Raw genomic sequence first — 26,385 nt, forward strand, 5'->3', positions numbered from 1 at the left:
CGCGGGGGTGTCCCCCGCGTAGGGGAGCCCCACGCGCAAGGAGTGCACCCATAAGGAGAGCCGCCCAGCATGAGGGAGGGAGCAGCCTGCCGAGGAATGGCGCCGCCCACACTTCCCGTGCCGCTGAGGACAACAGAAGCGGACAGAGAAACAAGACGCAGCAGGGGGACACAGAAAACAGACAACCGGGGGAGGGGAGGGGAATTAAATAAATTTAAAAAAAAAAGAGATGAATGGGGGGCAAGATTGCATCTGAGAGATAATCTCTCCTGCAAAGAAGAGGCTGAGTAGGGTTGGAGTCCTGCTGGACTAGGCTATCTCAGGTGCTTGCAGGGCAGGAGGTGTCTGGACATCAATTTAGTGGGATGGTGACAGAGGAGATTCTTGCAAGAGGTAGAATTTTGGGTCTCTTTCATGGAGGTTGGGTTTGTGGGTGAGACCCTTTCCCCTGGGTCTGGTGGCCCAGCACTGGGGATTCCTGAAGGCTTTGCTATGCTGGGGAGTTTCCAAGCCCTGAGTGGGCTGTTTCAGGGTCTTGCAGTGTGGGAGGGGTCTGGAAGTTGATTTGGTGAGACAGTGATGGAGGAGATTCTTGTGAGAGGTGGAATTTTGCATTTCTGACATGGAGGTCAGAGGTTCTGGGTGGAGCCCCTCCCCCTAGGGCTGGTGGCCAGGCCTTGGTGATCCCTGGAATCTTTGTCATGTGGGGTGTTCCCAAACCCTGAGTGGGCGGTTTCAGGGGCTTGCAGGGCAGGAAGTGTCAGGATGTCGATCTGGTGAGACAGTGACAGAGGAGATTCTTGTGAGAGGTGGAATTTTGAGTTTCTGACATGGAGGTCAGAGGTTGTGGGTAGGACCCCTCCCCCTAGGGCTGGCACCCAGCTGTGGGGATTCCTGAAGGCTGTGTTATGCTGTGGTGCTCCCAGGCATGCTGTTAACTGGATACAGGGCTCCCAGGTCTGTGTCCCCTAAACCCTGGTGGACCACACTTCAGAGACTCACACACCTTGAGTCTGCAATATCACAGACTTCCCATTCCTGAATATACCGAACCCTGAGGTCTATCTGAGGTCCTTGATTAACCTAGCCCTTGGAGTTTGTGTGTGGTTTTTTTTTCTCTCTCTCTCCCTGAACTTGGAGGAGTATACCAGCTGTCTTGGGGAGAGTCTAGGAAGAAAGGAGAGGTGAATCTGCTGAGAAAGCTCTATTTACCTAAACGTCCAGGGATAGGAAACTTGGTCTGGGAGAAGGTGGAGGCAGAAAATCAATTAGACCTCTCCTAGCACATCTAATGACGAGGAACTGTAGGAGATGCTATCCAAGCTTCCAGTAGCATATTTGGGGTTGCTGGTAAGGTGTAGGTGATCTCACATTGGAAATAAAGAGCTATAGTCTTCTGTGTTGAGTTGGTTCAAAAAGAACCTACTTGAATCTCCTACTGGACCTCTCAGGCAGCTTTCCTGCTGCCCTGGAAGAGAGAAGTGAGGAAAAGAGAAAGGGGGAAGGTCAGATCCTTAAGTGTATTATTTAACTGCAAAGTGATTCCTAGCTTAAAACGTTGGTTCTTTTTTTTTGTCTTGGTTGCTAATATTGCATTGTCTCCTGGTCTTTTCTCCCATTTTATCCCCCAAGGTCCTTTTTCATTTATTTAGTTTTTTTTCTCTTTTTCTTTTTCTTGCTTGTTTCCCTCCCTTTTCTTTGCCCATCCCCTTTCTCTCTTCTCTTTTCCTTCTTATTTTATTTTATTTAGATAATAGGTGCTGCAGGGAACATTTAACATTTGGCTGTGTTTCCTCATCCTCCATTTTCACTTTTCTGTATGTATTGATTTTGGCCACCTACACTATCCCCTTTCCCCCACATCTTTCTATCCTCCATCATCTACTGTTTCTCTTACATTCCACCTTCCTTTCTTTGGCCCCTTAATTGTCTGACATTTAATGTCTAATACCTTTTGTTTTCTGTCTTTTATCCACTCTTAATATTATTGTTTTTCTCTTTCCCTCTCTCATTAAAACACTGGCTTTTTATTTCATACTATATTCCTCCCCATATTCAGTTGACTGTCTCATTATAGGTACTTTACCTACTGCTATAACTCTACACAACTTACATGGGTCTAATATCCATTCTCCCAGATCTCACATTGTTGCTCTGATAACATTTATTACCTATACTACTTTATACATTTTCTTTTCTTACTCATTTTTGTTCCCTGGCCCTAATATTTTCGTTCAAAGTGAACTTAGCAAGCAACAAAAAAACAGAGTAAGAAGAACAAAGTGACAAAGAGAATACATAACACTTATGTATGAACAACAACTAATTGATCCGCAAGACTAGACAAGGAACTGATTAATCCCGTCAAGATAACATAATGACCAGACAGTAACAAAAAACTACAAACCAAACCAATAATCAGGAAAACATGGCTGAATCCAATGAACAAACTAAAAACCAGGAAGGGGAGCAGAACATTGGACAAATAATTAAAGATCTCAAAACATATATTAGAGACCAACTCAATGAAGCAAAGGAAGAGATTAACAAGATGAAGAAATCACTGGGAGAGGAAATTGCAGACATATGCAAAAAGATAACACATGATGGTGATGAACACCACAGTTCAAGAAATGAAAAATACACTCTCAGCAAATAGCAGCAGATTAGAAGAGGCAGAGCAGAGAATTAGTGACATGGAAGACAGTGCATCTGAAATCAAACAGAGAGTAAAACTGATTGATAAAAAGATAGAATAAATCCAGTTAGGACTTAGGGATGTGAATGACAATGCAAAATGCACAAACATATGTATTATATGCATCCCAGAAGGAGAAGAGAAGGAAAAGGGGAAACAAAGGGTGTTGGAGGAAATAATGGCTGAAAACTTCCCAAATCTACTGAGAGAGAGGGATGTACACGTCCAGGAAGCACAATGCACCCCAAACACCATAAATCCCAGCAGGCCCACCCCAAGACATATACTTGTCAAATTATCCAATGCTCAAGACAAAGAGAAAATTCTAAAAGCAGCAAGAGAAAAGAGAACCATCACATACAAGGGAGGCTCCATAAGATTAAGTGCTGCTTTCTCATCTGAAACCATGGAGGCAAGAAGGCAGTGGTATGATATAGTCAAGATAATAAAACAAAAACAAATTTCCAAACAAGAATACTCCACCCAGCTAAGCTAGCATTCAAAAATGATGGAGAGTTCAAAATATTCACAGATAAACCGAAATTAAAAGAGTATGCCAACAAGAACCCTGCCCTTCAAGAAATACTAAAGGGAGTTCTGCAGGAACAAAGAAAAAAACAGGAGAGACAGAGTTGGAGGAGAGTGTACAAGCAACAAAAAAGACAAAAAGAGAAGGAAAAAAACAAACAAAACATGACAAACACAAGTCCAAACAAAATATGGCTAACATAAATAATTCCTTGAAGGTAATAACACTGAATGTCACTGGATTAGACTCACCTGTCAAAGGATTCAGACTGGGAGATTGGATAAGGAAATATGACCCATCTATATGCTGTCTACAAGAAACACATCTTAGACCCAGGGATTCATGGAGGTTGAAAGTGAATGGCTGGAAAACAATCTTACAAGCAAACGATAACCAAAAACGGCAGGTGTAGCTATATTAATATCAGACAAAATAGACTTTGAATGTGAAACAATTGTAAGAGACAAAGAAGGACACTATATATTAGTGAAAGGGATAATCTTTCAAGAAGGAAGAACAATCATAAATATTTATGCTCCTAACAAGGGCACCTCCAAATACATGAGGCAAACACTAGAAAAACTAAGTGAAAGAATAGATGCCTCTACAATTATACTGGGGGACTTTAATACACCACTATCAGCTTTGGACAGAACATCTCAAAAGAGAATCAATAAACAAAAACTCTGAACAGCATATTAGAGGAGCTGGACTTAATAGACATACAGATCATTATACCCGAATACAGCAGGATAAATATTTTTCTCAAGTGCACATGGATTATTCTCCAAGATAGATCACATGTGAGGCCACAAAGAAAGTCTCAATGAATTCAAAAAGATCAAAATCATACAAAACAATATCTGTACCAGGAGGGAAGGAGGGCCCAACAGTGGGCTCCTGATACTAGTGGCTATGCTTTTGAGCCTATACAACTGCAATAAGAATGGGGCCTGGAGTAGCACTGTGCCTGGGAGTTTCCTCCTGACAGCCTTCATGTTACTCAAATGTGGCCACTCTCACAGCCAAACTCAGGATGTAGATGCAGTGCATTCCCCCCAGCGTGGGACATGACACCCGGGGATGAGCCTCCCTGGCACCGAGGGATCACTACCACATATCAGCTGAAGATGCAACTAGAAAATGACCTTGAATTAAAGGTTCAATATGGATCAGCAGAATATCCCTGTCTACATATAATAACATGACTTCAAAATGCTGTTTGACCTAGTGTAAGGGGGAAATGGAAAGGAGAAATGAGATTATAAGGCTATGAGTCTCTAAAAAAGAGTCTGGAGATTGTCAGAAGGAATGCCCTTATGCACAACTGAGCAGAGTCTAAGAGATGGATAAAGTAGATACAACCCCAGGTATTGGTTCTTTTGAGGGATAAAGAGACCCACGGGTTCTATGGTCATGGTGGATGGGGTTCACTGCCATGGCAGATGGCCCTTCTTTGGAGCTGGTGTTTCTGTGTGATGGAATTGGACTCAGAGGGGATCTCTTCTCACAAGACTTGCATGCTACTTTATTGGAATTGTAGTTGATGCTGGGGTTTAAGATATATTTAGGGGACTTGAATCTCTGGACTGATAATATGACACCCAGGCCCAGAGCCTCAACAGACTTCAGCTCCTACACTTTGATTTATTGGACTTACCCCACTCAGGTAACATGGAGTTGAAGAAGGTCAACCACCACACCATGGAGCCTAGAGTGTCTACAACTGAAAGCAGGAGGAGTGCATCCAGTATCCATGTGGAATCTAAGCTCCCACTTGATAGATGTGCAATGGACACAACCAATCCAATGTCCACAGAGAAAATGTGGAATGGGTGTGGGAAGGGTAGCCATGGTGGCTGCTGGGTTTGGGGAATGGGAGGAAGAGATGAGATGTGGAGGCGTTTTCAGGACGTGGAATTGTCCTGGGTGGTGCTTCACGGACAATTACGGGACATTGTAGATCCCCCCAGAGCCCACTAGATGGAACGTGGGAGAGTGTGGGCTATGATGTGGACCATTGATTTATGGGGTGCAGTGATGTTCAGAGATGTACTTACCGGGTGCAATGGATGTGTCACGATGATGGGAGAGAGTGTTGCTGTGGGGGGAGTGGGGGTGGGGGCTTTGGGGTTTATTGGGACCTCATATTTTTTTAATGTAATTTTTAAAAATAAATAAATAATTTTAATAAAAAAAATAGGATCACACACAAAAAAAAACATCTGTGACTACAGTGGAGTGAAGCTGGAAATCTGCAACGGCCAGTGGCCCAGATTTCACACCAAGATATGGAAATTAAACACCACACTCTTTGAAAAACAGTGGGTCAAAGAGGAAATCTCAAAAGAAATTAATAACTACCTTGAAACTAATGAAAATGATAACATAACCTACCAAAACTAATGGAATGCAGCAAAAGCAGTACTGAGAGAGAAATTTATAGCCATAAATTCATACATCAAAAGAGAAGAGCAAAAATGGAAGAACTAACTGCACATTTGGAGAAATTAGTAAAAAAAAACACAAAGTAACCCAACAGGAAGAAGAAAGAAAAGAACAAAAACAAAAGGAGAACTAAATGAAATAGAAAATAAGAAAGCACTTGAAAATATAAACAAAATGAAGAGCTGGTTCTTTGAGAAGATCAATAAAATTGACAAAACCTTAGCTAGACTAACAAAGAAAAAAAGAGAAGATGCAAATACACAAAATAAGAAAGGAGAAAGGAGATATCACCACTGACCCCACAGAAATAAAGACTATCATGAGAGGATGCTTTGAAAAACTATATTCCAACAAAAATTACAACTCAGAGGAAATGGACAATTCCTAGAAACACATAAGCAGCTTATATTGATGAAAGAAGAAATTGATGATCTCAACAAACCAATCAAAAGTAAAGAGATAGAATCAGTCATTAAAAACCTCTCAACTAAGAAGAGCCCTGGGCCAGACAACATCACTGGTGAATTCTACAAAGCATTCCGGAAAGAACTAATACCAATCCTGCTGAAACTCTTCCAAAAAATCAAACCAGAAGGAACATTACCTAACTCATTCTATGATGCCAACATTACCCTAGTACCAAACTCAAACAAAGACATCACAAGAAAGGAAAATTACAGACCAATTTCTCTAATGAACCTAGAAGCAAAAATCCTCAAGAAAATACATGCCAACTGTATTCAACAACACATTAAATGAATTATACAGCATGACCAAGTGGGATTCATTCCAGGTATGTAAGGATGGTTCAACATAAGAAAATCAATCAATGTAATACACCACATAAACAGATTGAAGGGGAAAAAATCACATGATTATATCTATAGATGCAGAAAAAGCATTTGACAAAATACAGCACACTTTCTTGATGAAAACATTGCAAAAGATGGGAATACAAGAAAATTTTCTGAACATGATAAAGAGTATATATGAAAAACCCACAGCCAACATCATTTACAATGGTGAAATCCTAAAATCCTTCCCTCTCAGATCAGGAACAAGACAAGGATGCCCACTATCACCTCTTCTATTTAACACTGTCTAAGAAGTACTTGCTTGAGCACTGAGGCAAGAACCAGATATAAAAGGCATTCAAATTGGAAAGGAAGAAGTGAAAATATAATTATTTGCAGATGACATGATCCTATACATTGAAAACCCTGAGAGGGCTACAACAAAGTTTCTAGAACTCATAAATGAGTTTAGCAAAGTCACAGGTTATAAATCAATGTGCAAAAATCAGTAGCATTTCTGTACACCAATAATGAGCAAGCTCAGGAGGAAATCAAGAAATAAATACCATTTACAATAATAAATTAAAAAATCAAATACGTAGGAATAAATTTAAAGATGTAAAAAACTTATACACAGAGAACTACACAAGACTATACAAGGAAATCAAAGAAGACCTAAATAAATGGAAGAACATTCCCTGTTCATGGATAGGAACACTAAATATTATCAAGATGTCTATCCTACCAAAACTAATCTACACATTCAATGCAATCCCAATAAAAATCAATACAGCATTCTTTAAAGAACTAGAATAACTAGCTATGAAATTTATTTGGAAAGAAAAGAGGCCCCGAATAGCCAAAGACATATTGAAAAAGAAAAACGAAATTGGAGAAATCACACTACCTGACTTCAAAACATACTACAAAGCTACAGTAGTGAAAACAGCATGATATTGGCACAAGGAGAGACACACAGACCAATGGAACCGAATTGAGATTATGATAGAGATCCTCAAATATATAGTCATATAATATTCGATAAAACCACCAAGCCCTCTCAACTGGGAAAGAATGGCCTATTCAACAAATGGTGCCTGGAGAACTGGATATCTGATATGTAAAGAATGAAAGAGGATTACCATCTCACACCTTATATAAAAATCAACTCAAGATGGATCAAAGACCTAAATATAAGAGCCAAGATGATAAAGACTTTGGAAAGCAGTGTAGGGAAGCATATACAAGACCCTGTAATAGGAAGTGGCTTCATGAACTTTACACCAAAAGCACGAGCAGCAAAAGAACAAATAGATAAATGTGACTTCCTCAAATTAAAGCCTTCTGTACCTCAAAGGATTTTGTCAAGAAAGTGAAAAGAGAGCCTACACAATGGGAGAAAATATTTCATAACCATATATCTGATAGGAGACTTATATAACCTGCATATATAAAGAACTCCTATATCTTGAAAAGAAAAAGACAATGAACCCATTTTAAAATTGGGGAAAAGATTTAAACAGATACTTCTCCAAAGAAGAAATACAAATGGCTAAAAAGCACATGAAAAACTGCTCCAAATCTCTAGCTATCAGGGAAATGCAAACCAAAACTACAATTAGATACCATCTTACTCCCATAAGATTGCCAGCTATGAAAAAAACAGAAGACTGCAAATGCTGGAGAGGATGTGGAGGAATGGGAACACTCATCCACTGCTGGTGGGATTGTCAAAGAATCCAGCCATTGTGGAGGACATTTTGGCGGTTTCTCTAAAAACTAGCCATAGATTTTCCATATGACCCAAATGCCCATCAACAGATGAATGGATAAATAAAATGTGGTATACACATACAACTGAGTACTACTCAGCTATAAGAATGAGTACACTAAAAAACACACGTGATAACATGGTTGAATCTTGAGAAACTCATGTTGAGTGAAGCAACCCAGGCATTGAAGGACAAATACTACATGACCTCAATGATATGAAATAAGTAAACCAAGCTGCCTCAGAGAGCTAGAGACTGGATGATAGGCTTAAAAGAAATTGGGGTGTAGAGGAAGGATGTAACAAGACACCTACATGGGGGAAATCTATGATAAGCTGGAGGTAAGTATTTGTACAAGGAAGGGATAAAATTGGGGCATAGGTTTACCTTTGTGTGGGGCTTTGCAGGCTTGAGGGGGGCTAGGGATGGGAAGATGGGTAATATTACCCAAGAAATTGCAGAGAGGGTAGGGCAACATACAAACATAGGAGATTGTTAGGTATTTGGTTGAGAGTATAATGCTGAGAAAACTTTTTAAAAAATATAATAAGGATCATTACCTGTTTAAGATGCTTAAAGGAGATAATCAGATGCAGGACAGGCTCCTAGGGAATATGTGAATGCTCATTTTGCCATAGTGGGTTATATCATTGGATAGAGATCCATATAATGAGAGTGAAAGTATACCCACACACTGGGGAGGACTGATGCCCTTAAACAGAGGGAATTGTATCTCTCAAGAGAAATAGTGGCTCCCAGTGCATTAGGGAAGTTGATCATATCAAGCCCTCAACACTGTTGCAAGTATCTCTGAACATGACCCTTCAAGCAATGAAGATTGACTGTCACTGTGGGCCCTAAGGGGAGGGGGAAAGAGGTATTGAATAGATGGAACCAATGTAACTGTGTGGGCAATAGAAGTGTTCCACAAGAGTACACAAGGATGTATATAAGACATAAAATTACACCAAAAATATATAGGGGCTGATAGGCTAAAATGTAAATCATAATGTAAAACATAAGATAACTAAAAATTTAGAAAATTGTATCATCGAAAATATAAACCACAAGGAAAACCCAAATGTTACCTTGTTTGAAAGCTATTGTCTCAATATCTGTACAACAGTTTCAGTAAATATAGTATGAATATGTAAAAAGATTATTGCTGTGGAAGGGAAAAGGTTTTATGTTGGATATGTGGGAGTACTGTATATTGTATACATCAATTACTGTGATCTAAAACTTTTGTGAAGATAAGGTTAATTAGAAAAAAGAAAAGAGAAAGAAAGGACATAGACAGTGAGGAAAAGACGGAAGCATTTGCCTTGCCAATTTGCATACAGGGTCACACTTATTGTAGTGATGGAAGGCAAAACATCAAAAACAAAGCTTTTGCATTTTTAAATTTTTTGATACCCCAATTTATTTTTACCTTAATTTTTCTAAAAATTAATATGTATTCTATATCTAAACTTTAAACTCATCACTATATTCCATTTTACTATTAATGGAACCTGGCAATATATTGGGCTTCACTTTCCAAGAAGTTTTGGATCACAGAGAGGTTCAACAATGGAAGGGGAGGAATACTGGTGTGGGATGTTATTGACAGGGAACACATGGTTGGCATGGATTTCTACAGGGCATATACCCAGGGTGCATAAAAATGTTTGGATATTTTCATAGTGGATATAAATTAAAAACAACTGAGGGAGTGCTGAGTTCCTAGCCATGGGAGCTCTATCACAGTCCCTAAAGAAACAGCAACAATCCCCCAAGTGCAATGGCAAAGACCAAAAGAGAATGAAGGTCCAACAAGGAGACCTTGACACTAATGATTATGCTTGTGAGCCTGTGCACCTGAAATAAGAACAAAGCCTAGAGCTGCAGGGTGCCTAAGAGTTACCTCCTGAGAGCCTCCATACTGCTCAAATGTGGGCAGTCTCAAAGCCAAACTCAGCTTATAAATGTGTTGCCTTCCAGCATGGGACATGACTTCCAGGGATGAGCCTCCCTGGCACCAAGGGATTACTACCAAGTACCAGCTGATGATGTAACTAGAAAATGACCTTGAATAAAAGGGTCAACTCAGACCAGCAGAATATCTCAGTCTACATATAATACCAGGAGTTAAAAATACATTTTGACCTGAATCAAGGGGGAAATGGAAAGGACAAATGAGTTTATATGGCTATGAGTCTCCAAAAAGAGCCAGGAGGTTATCAGAGGGGTTGCCCTTATGCACACCTGAGCAGAGTCCCAGAGACAGATAAAGTAGATACAACCCTGGGTATTGGTTCTTCTGATGGCTACAGAGACCCACAGCTTTTATGGTCATGGCAGATGGAGTTTAGTGCCATGTCAGTTGGCCCTGCTTTGGAGTTTGTGTTTCTGTGTGATGGAGCTGGACTCAGATGTGATATTTGTCCAAAGCCTCTCCTTTTACTTTTACCAGAACTGTAGTTGGTGCTGGGGTTTAATATATACCCAGGGGACCTGAATCTCTGGACTGACTATGTGACAGCCAGGCCCTAAGCCTTAACAGACTTGCAGCTCCTACACTCTGGTGTATTGGACTTACCCCTCTCAGCTAACATGGAGTTGAAGAAGGTCAACCACCACACCAGGGAGCCAAGAGTGCCTACAACTGAAAGCAGGAGGATTGCAGCCTGCATCCATGTGGAATCTAAACCCCCACTTAATATAGATGTGGAGTGGACACAACATTCCAAGGTCCACAGGATGGAGGAATAGAGTATGGATTAGAGTGGACTTACTGATATTCTATTCATGAACTATTGTGATTAGTAATAAAAGAAAATGTGGCATTGGTGTGGAGAAAATGGCCATGGTGGCTGCTGGGGATAGGGAATGGGAGGAAGAGATGTGATGTGGGGGCATTTTCAGGGGTTGGAGTTGTCCTGGTGGTGCTGAGGGGACAGTTATCAGACATTGTATGTCTTCCCATGGCCCACTGGGTGGAATGTGGGAGAGTGTGGGCTATGATGTGGACCACTGACCATGAGGTGCAGTGGTGCTCAGAGATGTATTCACCAAATGCAATGAATGTCTCATGATGATGGAGGAGATTGTTGTTATGGGAGAAGTGTGGTGAGGGGGTGGGAGGTATATGGGGACCTCATATTTTTTTAATGTAATATTAAAAAAATAAATTGAAAAAAAATTATAATAACCATGTAAAAAATGATAAAATTTCTCATTAAAAAAAAAGAGATGAATGGATAAGTTGTGGTATAGACATACAATGGAATATTACTCAGCTAATAATCATTTTCTCAATTATATAGAGATTTAATTCATATAGATACAAGCCAGACCATTCACCTGTTCACACCAGTACACTTTGACAAAGGCCTACCCCAATGAAACCAACAAACCAACCAAAGAATTTTTCCTTCATGCCCCTTTACAGTCAATACCTGCCCACCCCCAGTATTTCTCACACCTGCTGGGAAGAGACCAAACTTGGTCCTCTTCTTTTACAGGACATCATTTTTTCAGTTATAATGAGCTTTGTAACTTCAATCCATTGTGCCTACTGATAAAGTTTTCTGCTTCCATTGCAAACTCCTCCTTCTTGTATCTATTTCATTTAATAACATGTAATTTAAAAATGATCAAAATATGTTTTCAGGAGTACAGTAGATGCATTATCATGGTACATTGAGAAAACTGGCACTGAGAGTTTAACTGAATCAAAGATGTTCACATGAAAAGGGTACTTGGGATTGAAATCAGGAGCTGACCAATTTCAAATTTCATGCTTGCTTTTTTTCTCTAATACTCATTTTCCTCACCTTTGAATGGCAATAATTACATGTGTTTATGAGGACATACCTATGAATTTTCTAATGGGTCCAGGCAATCAGTGAGTAGTTGATACTGCTTTTATTATCTTAATAGGAGTCAGAGAAAGTTGAGAATGTTTATTGTCACATACACATACGTTCTATCCCTCTCTCTCTGTCTCATACCCACCCACAGACACACATGTGCACAAGCACAGAAACACACACAGCTGCTTTCTGAAAGATCATGGCAAGTAATGCAACTCCCGCTTTTCCTGTTTGGGCCGTTGGAATGTGTCCTGGTGCTTAGAAAGACCAGGAACAAAGAGGAATCCCAGAGAAACAGAGCCATGGCCTAGTTGAGTGGTGGCTGCAAGAGTCTGCTGGGGATCATGTGACCTCTGTGGGGACCAAGTGACCCTTGCACTCAAGTCCGTGTCTTCTTATCTTCAGCAGCATCTCCATGAGCAAGTCCTAAACATGACTCAGTGTTCCAGTGACCTTCAGGTCTCTGGGCAAAGGGCCAAATGATCCCCCTCAGATGTCATCTTCCAGAGAAGAATGGTAGTTCACAGAAGCATATATTTTCTGAAAAACAATTCATTTATTGTAGACTTGCAACTGGAATGAAATGTTTGTAGTGTCCTTCCTTCTCTGTTGCCTACCCCAAAACCATAACCAAATCTCCTAGAAGGCTGCAAGTGGTTTTTGTCTGAATTACAGTTTTTCTAAATAGAGACCTAACAGGAATTAGGCATATAAGCTACTATAGAATGTGTAGATGGAAGGCAATCATCAAGTAATCTTGGAAATTTCCATCTGTGCCCTGGATATAGACAACCCCCTGCAGGTGAGGAATGAAGCTCAGTAGGCATTGTAGGGTCAGGAGAAGGGTCAGCCTCACAGAATTAAGGAACACACCAGAATGTGGAAATGAAAATTGAGACGTGCCTGAGACCTAGAGGAAACCGTGCAGGCTGTGAAGGATCACTCCTATAATGGATCTACTGCTACTTGATTCCTTAAGTGAGACTGATAGCTAGAATATACACTTCATAAAAATTTCTTCACTTAAGCAGCTCTGGGTCTTCCCAGACATAAATGAACTAGTTTTCAATCAGTCTAATTTTAGAAGCTTACACTTTGCATCTGGTTCCCTGAAGAATATTAACCAAACCTTCTCAATTTTGCTTACTGGAATAAAAACCTCAAAGCAAAACCAAACAGAATGGTGTCAGGTGTATCTTGTGACCCAGGAAATCTGTAACTTACCTCAGAGGATAAAAACCTTGATATCCTTGAGTGCTCACTGAGAAAGGAGTCATGGAGACTGGCATGTAAGCACCTGCACAACACTTTCTAAACTCTGACTTATTTGGTGCTGAAACCAAGGACAAGGTGAATGTGCTTGAGAGAACACAGGCCTGAGAAATTGCATGTATCCTCCTCACAAGGCCCCTGGAATATCTAGTCCTCACTATGTTTGTTTTTTTACTTGTTTTACTTCTCCCCTAGCCCTCTCCTTTGCCTATAAAAACCCTGGCTCCCACTCTCACTTTGAACAGGTTTTGGGAAGATCCCCCAGTTCCTTGCTTGTGCACTCATATAAATCACCTCCTCACAGAGACCTGTATCTCCTTGTGGCACAGGACTGGGGGTGGAGGGGCCTTCTGTTGGAAATGCCCCTGCACAGGGTAACAAGATCCCAGAAGATTCTGTTTGGTGGTGCTAAGTTCACAGCGGTTTTCTTTCTGTTGCTCACAGCTGCAAGTCTCCTGACCACAGTTCTCAGCCCACTTTCATGTCATGATTTTTCACATAGCTGTGTTCCAAGTGGTGTCCCAACTTGGGTTACCATGTTTGAGCATGAAAGTTGATGTTTTACGAAATATAAAAATAACTTACCTTGGCAACAAGCTTCTTGGTATTTCTCAGTTACTTGTGCTAAAATCATCAGATCATGACTCAGAAAGGAAATTGGGAAGGGGAAGGTTAGAATAACAAGCTAGGAGAGGCAGGGCAAGATGGTGTCTGAGTGAGTGCACCTTACAGTCTCTCCTGCAAAGAGGTGGCCAAGTGGGGATGGGGTCTTGCCAGAGTGGGCTGTCTTGGGGGCTTGCAGGGTGGAGGGTGTGTGGATGTTGATTTGGAGAGACAGTGACAGAGGTGGCATTTGCTAAAGGTAGAATTGCGGGTTACAAGTACAGAGGTTGGAAGCTGTGGGCTGGTGGGACCCTTCCCTCTGGGGCTGGCAGCTGCGGTATGCCCTGAGAACTGTCGGTTGTGCAGCAGTATTCCTGGGCCCCATGGTCCCTGGATGTGTGGTGCCCAGGTCAGTGTCCCCTGAGGCCCCATAGCCCGTGTTCCACGGGCCTTCATACCCTAGGTTTGCAGTGTCCCAGATTTTCCTTTCCCTAGTCCAGCACTCCTGGAGGTCTGGGATTGCCCTAGCCCTCCAGTTTTGGACTGATTCTGTGGGTGGGAGGGATTTGGTGGGGGGTGCAGCAGGGGGGCCTGGCTAATATGGGTTCAATATTCTGGTGATTCCCCCCACTTCTGTTCTTTTTATTTTTCCACTTGGAGGAGCATACCGGCTAGCTTGGGGAGAGCCTGGGAAGAAAAGAGTGGTGAATCTGCTGAGAAAGCCTATTCACCTAAATACCCTGGGATAGGAAACTTGGTCTGGGAGAAGGTGGACTCAGAAAATCAACTAGCCCTCTTGTAGCACACCTTAAGGAGAGGGACTGAAGGAGGTGCATTCCAAGGTTCCAATAGCATACTTGGGGTTCCTGGTGAGGTGTGGGTGCTCTCTCTCTGGAAATTAAGTCATTGTTTTCTGTATGGAGCTGGTTCAACAAGAACCCTCTCGAATCTCCTACCAGACCTCTCAGGTAGCTTTCCTGCTGCCCTGGAAGAGAAGTGAGAAGGGAGAAAGGCCAAATGTCAGATTCCTAAGCATTTTATTTAAATGAAAAGAGGATTCCCTTGCTCGAAGCTTTGTCTGATATTTTCATGGTTTCGGTTCTTTTTCCTTCCTCTTTATCCCCTGAAGGCCCTTTTTTCTGTTTTTCTTTTTCTCTCTTTTTCTTCTTGTTGCTTGCTTCCCCCTCCCTTTTGTCCCTTTTTTCCTTTTCTTTCTTTCTCTTCTTTTTTATTCTTTTTATATTAGGTGCTGCAGGGAGCACTTCACATTTGCTGTATTTCTTCATTCTCAACTTTCTCTTTTCTGTGTGTATTGATTTTGGCCACCTACACTATCCCCTTTCCTCTACATCTTTCTATCCTGCATCATTTATTGTTTCCCTTACATTACACCTCTCTTTGTTTGCCTCCCTATTTTTCTGACTTTTTATTTCTAATACCTTTGTTCTGTTTTCTGTCTTATATTCACTCTTTATATTATTGTCCTTTCTTTTCTCTTTCCATCTCTCCTGAACACAGTGGCCTTTTAATTCATAATATATTCCTCCCCACATTCAGTTTCTGTCTCATTATACATTCTCTGCTTTACTTACTGTTATAACTCTACAGAGCTTACATGAATCTAATATCCATTCTCCTAGATCTCACATGTTTCTTCTGTTAATACTTACTATAGTAGTATATCAATACTACTAGGGAAACGGACTTTGGCCCAGTGGTTAGGGCATCCGTCTACCATATGGGAGGTCCGCGGTTCAAACCCCAGGTCTCCTTGGCCCGTGTGGAGCTGGCCATGCGCAGTGCTGATGCGCGCAAGGAGTGCCGTGCCACGCAGGGGTGTCCCCCGCGTGGGGAGCCCCACGTGCAAGGAGTGCGCCCGTGAGGAAAGCCGCCCAGCGTGAAAAGAAAGAGCAGCCTGCCCCAGGAATGGCACCGCCCACACTTCCCGTGCCACTGACGACAACAGAAGCGGACAAAGAAACAAGATGCAGCAAATAGACACCAAGAACAGACAACCAGGGGAGGGGGGGAAATTAAATAAATAAATAAATCTTTAAAAAAAAATACTACTATTATTCATTTTCTTTTCTTACTCCTTTTGCTTTCTCTGGCCCTAATATTTTCCTTCAAGTGAACTTAGACAACAACAAGGAAATAGAATAAGAACAAAGTGACAAAGACTTAACACACACAAAAACAACTAATTAAACCCCTCCACAAAGAAGCTAAGCAACTGATTAAACCTGTCAAGATAAAATGATGACCAGACAGCAACAAAAAACTACAAACCAAACCAATAATCAGGAAAACATGCACCAATCCAATGAACACAGTAAAAAGCAGGAAGAGGAGCAGAACATAGAACAAGTAATTAAAGCTCTTGAAACATATATTAGGGACCAATTCAATGAAGGGAAGGAAGAGATTAAGAATATGAAAAAAACACTTGGGGAGAATACAGAAGAAATTGATATACACAAAAAGATAATGGATATGATGGTGATGAACAACACAATTCAAGAAATCAAAAATACACTCTCAGCAAATAACAGAAGACTCAAAGAGGCAGAGGAGAGAATTAGTGATATGGAAGACAGTACATCTGAAATCAAAGAGATAGTAGAACTGATAGATAAAAAGATAGAAAAAATCCAGCAGGGACTGAGGAAATTGAATGATGATGCAAAACACACAAACATACACATTATAGGTATCCTAGAAGGAGGAGAAGGGAAAGGGGACAGAAGGGGTAATGGAGGAAATAAAGGCTGAAAACTTCCCAAACCTATTGAGGGAAATGGATGTACATTATTCAGGAAGCACAACGCACCCCAAACAGCGTACATCTCAACAGGCTTACCCCAAGACATACACTTGTCAAATTATCCAATAATCAAGACAAAGTGAAAACACTAAAAGTAGCAAGAGAAAAGAGAGCCATCACATACAAAAGAGGCTCCATAACATTAAGCACTGATTTCTCATCTGAAACCATGGAGGCAAGAAGGCAGTGGTATGACATAGTCAAGGTCCTAAAAGAAAAAAATTTCCAACCAAGAATACTCTACCCAACAAAGTTAGCATTCAAAAATGATGGTGAGTTCAAAATATTTACAGATAAACAGAAACTAAGAGAGTATGCCAACAAGAATCCTGCCCTTCAAGAAATACTAAAGGGAGTTCTGCAGGAAGAAAGAAAAAAACAAGAAAGACAGAGTTGGAGCAGAGTGTAAGAGCAACAAAAAAGACAAACACAGATAAAATCAAACAAAATATGACAAACACAAATCCAAAGAAAATATGGCTAACATAAGAAATTCCTTGAAAATATTAACACTGAATGTCAATCAATTAAACTCACCTGTCAAGAAACTCAGACTGGAAGATTGGATAAGGAACTATGAACCATCTATATGCTCTCTACAAGAAGCGCATCTCAGACCAAGGGATTCAAGGAGGTTGAAAGTGAATGGTTGAAAAACAATCTTACAAACAAACAATGGCAAAAAAAGGGCAGGAGTAGCTATATTAATATCAGACAAAATAGACTTTAAATGCAAAACAATAGTGAGAGACAAAGATGGACACAACATATTAGTGAAAGGGATAATCTTTCAAGAAGAAAGAACAATCATAAACATTTATGCTCCTAACAAGGGAGACTTGAAATATGTGAGGAAACACTGGACAAACTAAGTGAAGGAATAGATGCTTCTACAATTATAGTGGGGGACTTTAATACACCACTATCAACTTTGGACAGAACATCTCAAAAGAGAATCAATAAAGGAGCAAAGACTTTTGAACAATATATTAGAGGAGCTGGACCTAACAGACATATATGGAACATTATACTCAAATATAGTAGGGTATACATTCTGCTCAAGTGCACATGGATCATTCTCCAAGATAGACCACATGCTAGGCCACAGAAAAAGTCTCAATGAATTCAGAAAGATTGACATCATACAAAATAATTTCTCTGACCACAGTGGAATGAAGTTGGAAATCTGCTAGGGCCAGGGACCTAGATTTGGCACCAAGAATGGAACTTAAACAACACACCCTTATAAAAACAGTGGGTCAAGGAGGAAATCCCAAAAGAAATTAATAACTACCTTGAAACTATTGAAAATGATAACACAACATACCCGAGCTTATGGGATGCAACAAAAGCAGTACTGAGAGGGAAATTTATGGCCATAAATTCATACATCAAAAAAGAAGAGCTAAAATTGAAGAACTAACTGCACACTTGGGGGAATTAGTAAAAAAAACCAACAAACTAATTCCAAAGGAAGAAGAAAGAAAGACATAACAAAGATAAGAGCAGAACTAAATGAAATAGAAAATAAGAAAGCACTTGAAAAAATAAAACCAAGAGCTGGTTCTTTGAGAAGATCAATAAAATTGACAAACCCTTAGCTAGACTAACAAAGAAAAAAGTAGAGAAGATGCAATACACAAAATAAGAAAGGAGAAAGGAGATATCACCACTGACCCTACAGAAATAAAGACTATCATGAGAGGATACTTTGAAAACTATATTCCAACAAGAAGGACAATTTAGAGGAAATGGACAAATTCCTAGAAACAATAAACAGTCTACATTGACAAAAGAAGAAATTGATGATCTCACCAAACCAAACACAAGTAAAGAAATAGAATCAGTCATTAAAACCTCCCAACTAAGAAGAGCCCTGGGCCAGACAGCTTCACAGGTGATTCCACCAAACATTCCAGAAAGAACTAACACCAATCTTTCTTAAATCTTCCAAAAAATTGAAATAGAAGGAACATTGCCTAATTCATTCTATTATGCCAAGATTACTCTGGTACCAAAGCCAAACAAAGACACCACAATAAAGGAAAATTACACACCAATCTCTGTAATGAACGTAGACATGAAAATCCTCAACAAAATACTTGCTAATTGTATTCAACAACACATGACCAAGTGGGATTCATTCCTGGTATGCAAGGATGGTTCAACATAAGAAACTCAATTAATGTAATATATCATATAAAAGATTGAAGGGGGATGGCAGACTTGACCCAGTGTTTAGGGCATCCATCTACCACATGGGAGGTCCGTGGTTCAAACCCTGGGCCTCCTTGATTTGTGTGGAGCTGGACCATGTGCAGTGTTGATGCACACAAGGAGTGCCATGCCATGCAGGGATGTCCCCCACATAGGGGAGCCCCATGCACAAGGAGTGTACCCCATAAGGAGAGCCGCCCAGCATGAAAGTGCAGGCTGCCCAGGAATGGTGCCGCACACATGAAGAACTGACACAACAAGATGGCGCAACAAAAAGAAACACAGATTCCCATGTTGCTGACAACAACAGAAGTGGACAAAGAAGATGCAGCAAATAGACACAGAGAACAGACAACCACTGTGGTGGGGGGAAGGGAGAGAAATAAATAAATAAATCTTAAAAAAAAAAAAAAAACCACAGCTAACATCATTTACAATGGTGAAATCCTAAAATCTTTCCCTCTAAGATCAGGAACAAGACAAGGATGCCCATTATCACCCATTCTATGTAACATAGTCTTAGAAGTACTTGTTCAAGCACTGAGGCAATCACCAGACATAAAACGCATCCAAATTGGAAAGAAAGAAGTCAAAATTTCACTATTTGCAGATAATGTGATCGTATACATAGAAAACCCTGAGGAGTCTACAAGAAAGCTTCTAGAACTTATGAGTTCAGTAAAGCCACAGGTTACAAGATCAATGTGCAAAAAATCAGTAGCATTTCTATACACCAATAATGATCAATCTGAGGAGGAAATCAGGAATCAAATACCATTTCCAATAGTAAATAAAATCAAATACCTAGGAATAAATTTAACTAGAGATGTAAAAGAAATCTATGATAAGCTGGAGGTAAGTATTTATACAGGGAAGGGATAAAATGGGGGCTTAGGATGGAACTTTGTGGGCTTGAGGGGGGCTAGGGATGGGAGGATGGGGCAGATGGCCCAAGAAATTGGGGGGAACATTTGAACATAGGAGATTGTCAGGTATATGGTTAAAATTATAATGCAGAAAAACTCCTTAGAAAATATAATATGGAAGGTTACCTGTTTAAGATGCTTAAGGGGGGGGCATCTGACACAGGGCAGGCTTCTAGGGAGTGTGTGAGTGTTCATTTTGTCATAGTGTGTTATATCATTGGGTGGAGACCCATACAATGAGAGTGAAGGTATACACACATCCTGGGCAGGACTGGTGTTCTGAAACAAAGGGAATTGTATCTTTCAAGAGAATTGGTGGCTCCCAATGGGTTCGGGTAGCCAAGTATGTCAAGTCCTCAACATTGTTGCAAGTATCTCTGAATATGGTCTTCAAGTAATGAAGATTGATTGTTGTGGTGGGCCCTGATGGGAGGGGAAAGAGGGGTTGAATAGATGGAATCAGTGTAACTGTACGGCAATAAAAGTGTTCCACAAGACATTCAATTATGGATATAGAACATGTTAAATTACACAAAAAATGTATAAATGTCTATAGGCTAAAAATGCAAACCATAATGTAAAACATAAAATAACTAAAAATTTAGAAAATTGTATAGTCAAAAATACAAAGCATAATGTAAACTCAAATGGAACCATGTTTGAAAGCTATTGTTTCAATATTTGTACATCAGCTGCAGCAAATATAATATGAACACATAAAAGGATCATTGCTGGGGAAGGCACAAAATGATGTTGGATATGTGGGAGTACCATATACTGTACATGTGAATTACTGTGATCTAAAACTTATGTGAAGACAAACTTAATAATTAGGGAAAAAAAAAGAAAGGATGTAGACACCGAGGAAGAAATGGAAGAAATTGCCTTGCCACTGGACATACAGGACAATACCTATAGCAGTGATGAAAGGCAAAATGTCAAAAACAAAACTTTTTCATTTTTTCATTTTTTGATACCCCAATTTTTCTTTTTTTTATTTTTTAATGTTACATAAAAAAATATGAGGTCCCCATATACCCTCCACCCCCCCACCCCACTCCTCCCACATCAGCAACTTCTTTCATCATTGTGGCACATTCATTGCATTTGGTGAATACATTTTGGAGCACTGCTGCACCACAGGGATAGTGGTTACATTGTAGTTTACACTCTCACCAGTCCACCCAGTGGGCCACGGGAGGACATATGATGTCCAGGAACTGTCCCTGGACATCCTGAAAATGCCCCCACATCATATCTCTTCTTCCCTCTCCCTATCCTCAGCAGCTACCATGGCCACTTTCTCCACATTAATGCTACCTTTTCTTCCATTACTAATCACAATAGTTCCAGAATAGAATATCAGTAAGTCCACTCTAATCCATACTCTATTCCTCCATCCTGTGGACCCTGGGATGGTTATGTCCACTCCACCTCTATATTGAGATGGGGCTTAGATTCCACATGGATGATGGATGCAATTCTCCTGCATGCAGTTGTAGGCACTCTTGGCTCCCTGGTGTGGTGATTGAGCATCTTTTCACATGCATTTTGGCCATTAGTATTACCTCTTTGGAAAATTTTCTAGTCTTTTGGCTTTTTAAAAATTGGGTTGCTTGCCATTTTGTCAAGTTGTGTGATCTCTTTATATAATGTGGAAATAAACCCTTGTCAAAAATGTGGATTCTGAAGATATTTTCTCATTGAGTTGGCTACCTTTTCACCGTCTTAGTAAAATTTTTTAAGCACAAAAGTGTTCAATTTTGAGAAAGTCCTATTTACCTATTTTTTCTTTATTGCCTGTGCTTTGGGTGTAATCTCCATGGAACCACCATGTACCACAAGGTACTAAAGATGCTTACCTAATTTTTTTGTTCTAGGAGTTTTATTGTCCTTGCATTTATATTTAGTTGTTTGATCCATTTTGAGTTCATTTTTTAATAAGGTGTGGGATAGGGGGCACTTTCTTTAGTCTAAGAATATCCAGTTTTCCCAGTACCATTTGTTGAAGAGGCTGTACTGACCTGGCCGAGTAGCTTTGACAGCTCTATGAAAAATCACTTAACCATAGATTTGAAGGTCTTGTTTTGAGCACTTGGTTTGATTCCATTTGGCAATCTGTCTGTCTTTATTCAAGTACCAAGCTGTTATTACCTCTGTACCAAGATAGTATCTTTTAAAGCCTGGAAGTGAGAATCTTCCATCTTTATTCTTTTTAAAGATATTTTTGGCTATTTTGGCCCTTATCCTTTTAGACATTTTTAAAAATTGGCTTTTCCAATTCCACAAAGATGACTGTTGGAATTTTTATTGGGATTGTGTTAAAACTGTAGTTCAGTTTGCATAGAATTGACATCTTAATGATATTTAGTCTTCCCAGTTATGCATCCAGAATATTCCTCCATTTATTTATATCATCATTCTTTCTTTTAGCTATGTTTTATACTTTTCTGAATATAGGTAATTTATGGTCTTGTTTTAATTTATTCCTAAGTATTTGATTATTTTAGAAACTATGGTAAATGAAATTTTCTGACTTCCCCCTCAGATTTATCATTAATAATGTATATAAACACTATTGATTTTTGTAAATTAGCCTTGTATCAAGCCACTTTGGTGAAATTGTCTATTAGTTCTAGGAGTGTAGTTGTAGATTTTTTGGAATGTTCTAGTTATAGGATTATATCATCAGTGAATAGTGGTTTTACATCTTCTTTTCCTATTTGGGTACCTTTTTTTTCCCTTGCCTAATGGTTCTATCCAGAACTTGTAGCACAATATTGAATAACAGTGGACAGAGTGGACACATTCTCTTATTCCTCATCTTAGCAGAAAAGCTTTCAATTTTTCATATATGTATTTTATTGTATTAAGAATGTTTCCTGCTATTCCTATGTTTTGGAAGGATTTTATCAGGAAATGATGTATTTTGTCAAATGCCCTCTTTTGCATGTATTGAGATGATCATGTGTTGTCCCAAGGCAAATATTTTCTCCATTTTGTTCTCCCAGGACAATGTGTAAATACGTGATACAACAAGGTACTGTTTTTACTTAACTTTGTGTGTTCTGTTTATATTATAGATAATCCTATTGAGAACTGAGACTGTGGCTTGGTTTTGAATATGAAATACAATCAAAATCCAGCAAAAAGTAGATAGGAAACAATTTCAATTTAATTTAATAATACAAAGTCAATCTGGGTTTTTTCATTTTTCACCATTCTTGTCTGTTTTTTTATTATTATTATGAAAAAAATTAAAATACTTTAATAATGATTGAAGTGATGGAGACTGCCCATCTGCAGAGAAGATTCATAAGTAAAGCACCCTATGCCCTAGAAGCCAGTGCCCATCCTCCACTGGAGGAACAAACCACTTCGGGATTATTCTGCAGTTGGAAACGGAAGCTCCACTTCCCAAAAATGGGCAGGAAGATACAACTGGGCACCAGCTTCAGCTACTGATTAGTAAATTTGGCAGGCTAAAGTATAGTCCTTAGAATGGCTAAAATTTAAACATATCCAAGTCAGAAGAGACTGGTATCCACCATTTTAACTCCACCCCATGCACGAGGGAGGCAAATGGACTAAAAAGCCCAGTGCTGGTAGGGACCAGCTTCTTTCCATCCAGATTGGATTGCAGCTCTAGCCCAAGACCCAGTCCCACTTCCAGAGAAAGTTGGGGGGACCTTTGCCAGACTCTCTGGAAAAATACAGGCCACACCATGGATGCCAGTAATCATACTACACTGGTGGTGCAAGCCATCTCAGGAGCTCCTCTGTGACTGGAACTGGAAGCTTTATTTCGCAAAAATAGGGAATGAAGAGATGGTTGGCCACTGATTTCAGCTACTAATTAGTAAATTTGGCCGCCTAAAGTACAATCCTAAGAACAGCTAAAGTTTTAACCTATCTAAGTCAGAAAGAGGCCAGTAGGCCATTTTGACTTTGCCCCCAGCAAAGATGAAGCTGGGCTGACTGAAAATCACTATGCTGGTAGGGACCAACTTCTTTCACTCAGATCAGACTGCAGGCCAAGCCAAGGCTTCAGCCCCACCTCCAGCAGGAAAGAAGCAGGTGGGTCCTCACCACCATCTCCAGGTTAACTGCAGGTACATTCAGTGGGGAAACTGAATAGTGGGAACTCTACTGGGGCAAATACAATCATTTTGGACATGCATGGCATAGATTATTGCCCATATCTGTAGCTCCACTCCTTCATAGGCAGGGGAGAAAAGGACTTGAGACATCATCAGTCTCTCTGGGTGACTACAATTAAGGCCTGCAAAACTTGGATTATCACACACAGCTGTGGCTCTGTCCATACACCTGGCAAAGGAGAAAGTTGGGATATGCTTCATCAGTCCCTGGGGAAATGAGGGCAACTTGAGCCTCACAGCTTAAAGCACAAACTACATCTTTGGTTCCTACTACACAACAAGCAAGGGAGTAAGGGCAAGAAGCACTAAACTAAAAAGAAAACTGCACCCAGAATAAATACTTTTAGTAAGCCAGATGCCAAGACACCAACAAAAAAACTGCAATCCATGCTGAGAAACAGGAAGCTATGGCCCACTTGAAGGAACAAGATAAGCCTCCAGATGATATAAAGGACAATGTTGAGACAACTAATCAGAGATGTTCCAACAAATCTCCTTAACTAATTCAATGAGATGCCTAAAGAGATTAAGGATATTAAGAAGACACTGCATGAGCACAAAGAAGAATTTGAAAGCATACATAGAAAACTAGCAGATCTTATGGGAATGAAAGGCACAATAAATGAAATTAAAAATACACATGAACCATAAAATAACAGATGAGGAGGCATAAAGATTGGTGAGCTTGAAGAAATGGCCTTTGAAAGCAAACATACAAAAGAACAGATGAAAAAAAAGAATGGGAAAAATTGAACAAGGTCTCAGAGAAATAAATGATAGCAAGAGACATGCAAACATATGTGTCATGTGTAGACCAGAAAGAGAAGAGTAAAAGGGCAGAAGGGATATTTGAAGAAATACTGGTAGAAAATTAATCAACCCTATTGAAGGACATGGATATGCACATCTAAGAAGCACAACACACTCCCATCTGGATAAATATGAATAGCAACTGAGACACATACTAATCAGAATGTCAAAGACAAAGAAAGAATTCTGAGAGCAGCAAAAGAAAAGCAATACATAACACATAAGTGATACCCAATAAGATTAAATGCCAATTTCTCATCAGAAACCATGGAGGCAAGAAGACAGAGTTATTATATATTTAAGATACTGCAAGAAAAGAAGTGCCAGAAAAGAACCTTATATCCAGCAAGATTGTCTTTAAAAATTGAGGGTGAGTTTAGAATATTCACAGATTAAAAGAAATGGAGAGAGTTTATAACCAAAAGACTAGCTTTGCAGGAAATATTGAAGGGTGTGTTACAGCCTGAAAAGAAAAAACAGGAAAGAAAGTTTTGGAAGAGAGTCTAAAAATGAAGATTATATTAGTAAAAGTAGCTGAAGTAAAAAGAGTGGTGAAAGTAAAATATAACAGATAAAAGCTCAATATTTATGAATATACTTAACCCATGTTGTAAAGCACTTGTATTCAGAAAACCACAACTCATTGTTAAAAGAAATAAATAAGACCAAAATCTTTGGAAGAACATTCCATGCTCAGATTGGAAGACTAAATGTTACTAAGATGCCAATTCTACTCAAAATGATATACAGATTGAATGCATTCCTTATAAAAATTTCACCAGCATTTTAAAAATGAATGGAAATTTATTTGGAAGGGTAAGGAAGGGGTCCTGAATAGCCAGAAACATCTTAAAAAAGAAAAGCAAAGTCAGAGGACTCTCACTTCTGGACTTTAAACCATATTACCTAGCTACAGTGGTTAAAAACAGCAATGATACTGTCATAAAAACAGACACATAGACCAACGGAACTGAATTGATTGTGGTAAGGTGAAGTATGAGACCCCTGTATGATGTTATGTATGTTTGCTTTGTAAGTTCACAAAAATTACAATAAACTTATTGCCTATATATTTTATGTATGAGTGATATACTTCAATATATGAAGAAAAATGGGGGAAAAAATCCACAACCACTCACAACCAGCATATCTGTAGGCTTGGTTTCCTGCCATCTTCCAACCTTGGGATCACCCTGATGAATACGACATCCCTCCCCCCTACTGCTCTGTGGGACTCCAGCTGGCTCCAGTGCCACCTTCTTCCCATCTGACCAGGCCCTTCAGACATCCCAAGTGGCATCACTGCCTCAGCCAGAAACCCCCAGCCTGCCCACACTAGTGTTCTGCAACCCCACCCCAAAGTGTAAAGACCACTTTAACCCTAGAGTCACCCCCCCCAGTCCCTATTTGGAGTCTCTGGTGGGCAGCCTCATGGAGCCATCAGCTCTGAGCATTCTTTCCAGTCTGCAAATCTG

At 39.8% G+C, this 26,385-nt stretch overlaps 1 long non-coding RNA gene across 3 annotated transcripts in view; it reads right to left on the minus strand.

Annotated features, from left to right (window-relative positions):
• The window catches only part of LOC131277557 (uncharacterized), a 113,724-nt gene that overhangs the window by 20,260 nt on the left and 67,079 nt on the right, over positions 1-26,385 (minus strand). For 2 of the 3 annotated variants that reach the window (XR_009184711.2, XR_009184712.2), the window contains 2 exons: positions 14,831-14,958; positions 12,221-12,638 (listed from right to left, as the gene is read on the minus strand). The exons of the other annotated variant lie outside the window; for it this stretch is intronic. This is a non-coding gene — a long non-coding RNA (uncharacterized lncRNA). Of the gene's footprint in view, positions 1-12,220; positions 12,639-14,830; positions 14,959-26,385 lie in introns of those variants that run through there. 3 annotated transcript variants of the gene reach the window in all.

The sequence above is a fragment of the Dasypus novemcinctus genome, unplaced genomic scaffold, assembly GCF_030445035.2.
Source record: "Dasypus novemcinctus isolate mDasNov1 unplaced genomic scaffold, mDasNov1.1.hap2 scaffold_143, whole genome shotgun sequence".
NCBI lineage: Eukaryota > Metazoa > Chordata > Mammalia > Cingulata > Dasypodidae > Dasypus > Dasypus novemcinctus.